The sequence below is a fragment of the Etheostoma spectabile genome, chromosome 1 (assembly GCF_008692095.1).
Source record: "Etheostoma spectabile isolate EspeVRDwgs_2016 chromosome 1, UIUC_Espe_1.0, whole genome shotgun sequence".
NCBI classification, from domain to species: domain Eukaryota; kingdom Metazoa; phylum Chordata; class Actinopteri; order Perciformes; family Percidae; genus Etheostoma; species Etheostoma spectabile.
Window position 1 is genome coordinate 28601166 of NC_045733.1, and position 3400 is coordinate 28604565.

General features: G+C 43.4%; 1 protein-coding gene and 1 long non-coding RNA gene across 4 annotated transcripts in view; both read left to right on the forward strand.

Moving 5' to 3' along the window:
• The window catches only part of LOC116693787 (uncharacterized), a 26889-nt gene extending 23865 nt beyond the window's left edge, over positions 1-3024 (forward strand). The window contains exon 3 of the long non-coding RNA XR_004332987.1: positions 2989-3024. This is a non-coding gene — a long non-coding RNA (uncharacterized LOC116693787). The remainder of the gene's footprint in view (positions 1-2988) is intronic.
• lrp4 (low density lipoprotein receptor-related protein 4) overlaps positions 1-3400 on the forward strand; it is a 124403-nt gene that overhangs the window by 36951 nt on the left and 84052 nt on the right. The gene's annotated exons all lie outside the window — the stretch shown is intronic.

Here is a 3400-nt window from a genome sequence, read left to right on the forward strand (position 1 = left end):
CCCCGAGGAGCTGCTCTTACTCTCTTCGTCAGATCTCCGTGAAGCTATGCGAGACCCTGACATCTTCCTAGTTCACTCAAATGATCAATCAGCCGGACAAGGTTCTGACTCCACAGACGCCTCTAATTTCCTACAACACCACGGATCTCCGGCACTGCCCTTTCTTTGCCTTTGCTGTTGTCTCCTTCCTCAAACAGACAATTGGTTCGTATTGATTCCCGAGCATCATTCCCAGATGACTCATCTTCTCGCTCTGGGAGTCTGGCTCTGCGAGGAAACACTTACTTCCGGTTTTCCTGCTCTACTTTAAGTAACGTTTGTCAAGGTGGAAGGTTCTGTCTGGGCCTTGAGGCTCAGAATAGTAGCTTGTGATAGTAGGTGGTAAAAGTGTATGGTGTATTCTTTCTTTAAGAGGAAAAACGGCGTCTTTAGTGGCTGGCAAGAGGTGTGCAGTGGCGCCCCTGAGGAGCATTTGGCCTTCCTCAACTGTTTTGTAAGCGTTTGACAGGTGAAATAGTGTGGGAACTGCAGGGAGTGTTGCTTTAAAATGCTTTTTGTCGCGCTTGTCGGGGTGGAGGTGCCTGGTGAATGCTCAATAGCTCTGTAGGAGCCACTGGTGAATGGTTGATTGCCGGGGGGGGAAATGGCTTCCTGCAAGAGCTGTGCAGATTGCTGCTGAGCCTCCTTCTGTGGCGAAACTGTCCACATTGTTATTGATTGATCAGACTGACTTTGCCTGTTTCTCCGCCTGAACCAGTTGGAGTGTCGCCATGTGAACCAACGAACCACATGTTCTGCTGAAGCCCAGCTCGTTCTCTAACATCCTCCGCCTGGGGAAAGAGACATGCTACAGAGTTTATTGTAATGGCACAAAACTATCTCGCTGTCCACACTCATTTTCATTGTTTTCACTGTTGTGTTCCATATGTTGCCGAAATCTCACATGGGGTACCGTAGATCAAAGTCAGTTGTAATGTCGTCCCTGACAAATATGCTATTAATCAGACCAACAATTCCTTTGTTCACCCGTTCTCTGAGTTTTGTCCAAGCCCCTTCAGGCAAGAAAGATTTTTCAATGATGGAAAGATGGTTGGAGTGAAACATGGTGATGGAGGATGAGTCACCCATGTTTTGATGACTGGGGCAATGGTAGGGTCAAATGGGGTCCTGAGAACCCAGTAAATTCTGGGGCGCTTCATGCTCTCCTTCGCCTTGATTCAGAGTGTTTGCCTTGGAGTTAGCAGAAAGGAAGACGAGAAGAGTTGAGGCAAAGAGAAATGGATGGGGAACCAAGAGACGATTTTGAGGTAAGGGAGACACGAAAAGGAACGGATGAGAGAACTCTGTCGATGTTGAAAGAAATGGCTGCTGACGGATGATATTGGATGGATAAAGGAATGTAGGTAATGCTGGAATAGCTGATGGTTATTTTTTTTAGAGACGGAGAAAGTAAAGCAGTGAGGGAAGCCGAGAGAGAGAGGGATTGTTCAGAGCCAGCGCCTGGCGAGGGCCATTGTTCATCCTTCCCTTTTGAGCTGAAGGAGACAGGAGAGTTTCACACGCCACTCGCAGGCATCCTGCTGGGCAGCCCCGGAAGGGGGCTATTGCTGCCGGTAAAGAAGGCCTGGCCATAGGGATAAATTACTCTGAATGGAGTGGTCTGTGTTTGCCATTTTCCTCTCTTTTTCTAAAAGGAGCCAGAGAGGGAAAGAATTCAACCCCAACCACAGGTTGTCCGCTTCGCTTCTGGAAAGGCTCTGCCTTCCAAGTCACCAATTTAACATCCCTCCACCCCCACCGTGCTCCAACCACTCCACTCCCACCTTCTCTGGAATGCTCCGGGGTTTTGTTGTCCTGAGGGGACCAGGGTGTGTACGTCTCTTATGAGGTTTCATAACTTCCCGATGTGCATGTATTGTTCTTGGGGAAAGGGATACAAGATGAATCCCACATTTCATTACTTTCAAAGAAATTGAATTCACAAACTTTCTTGCCTATTATCAACAAAAGTGTCACCCGCGGTAACCCTTTAAAAGCACAAATAAAGTTTAATTCTTTACATCTACTTTACATTTCCCTATTTACTTCACAAATTGTTTTTTATGTTAAAAGATATTTCTAGGATGAACTTCACAGCGTCAAACTACTAGTTGGTGTTCCAGCTAATAAAGAGGCCCCAAATAGGAGTGTGACTGTGACTACGTTTACATGCACATAATATTTTGTTGTTTGCCCTTATTCTGGAAAAAACTATATTCTGACTAAGCTGTTTACATGCCTAATGGAATTTAATATTTCACTAATATTCCCATTTACATGTAGTCGTGCAAAACACAATTTTCATCCAAGTTTTCCGGCGGCGGCGGACTTGTTGGACCGTAGGAACACAGCGTCCTGCTTTCATTCCTTCAACCAGCTTCTTCAAAAATCCTATCCAAAAACTTGTTGATATCCAAGTCTTTGATAATGTTTAACCCTTGTTTTGTCCTCGGGTCAAACTGACCCGTTTCTGAGTGTTTAATATCAGAAATATGGATTTCTGTCACCCAAATTGCCCCAAAATAACATGGATGATTCCATACAACATTAGTTCATTGAATTTTGTGGGTGTGTTATTTAATCTTATAACATTTGAGTTCTTTTTTTAATGGTTTCCAAACAGTATCCGGACTAAACTTTGACGTCTACCCATCTGAGATCCACTCAACGTCCTCAGATCTTAACTAGTAGTCAAAATAATTCATAATTTCTGCCTTAGTAACTAAAAACCTACGTATAATTTGATATAAAAGAGGTTTGTTGACCATGAATTCCAAGAATAAGTGTAAAACCTGTTCTTAAACCAGCTCAGGTTTGAAAAAAAGCCCCCCAAAAAAGGAAAAAGTGACAAATAAATCAGAAAAAATGACAAAAACTTCGGAAAAGCACAAAAAAAATTCTATTTTGACCTGGAAGGACAAGTTCATGTTTACGGGACGACAACACGAGGGTTAAAAGTAGCTGTGTTTCTCTTTCTTATCAGGCGGGCAGCCTTAAAAAGTGTTGGCTGGTTGGTTTGTGTACAGCAACCATAGCAACGCACAGAGCTGACCGTAATCCTGTGGTTAAAAACCCAGGTTAAGACCCATATTCGAAATGCGCTGTCCAAAGAATGCCTCTAAAACCCAAATAATACCGTGATATCTCACATGTCTTAATTGGAAAATGCTATTAGGCCTTATTCAGAATATCCAACCAGAATATGGGCACAAAACAGATGGACAGAAGGAATATATGAACTTGCAGTACGGACTAGTTTCCAGTTAAATCCTGACCAATATTCACCCCTGAGATTATATTATTGGTCCATATTGACCACAGAAATATTCAGTGTATATGACGTCGGATTAGCAAAACAAAA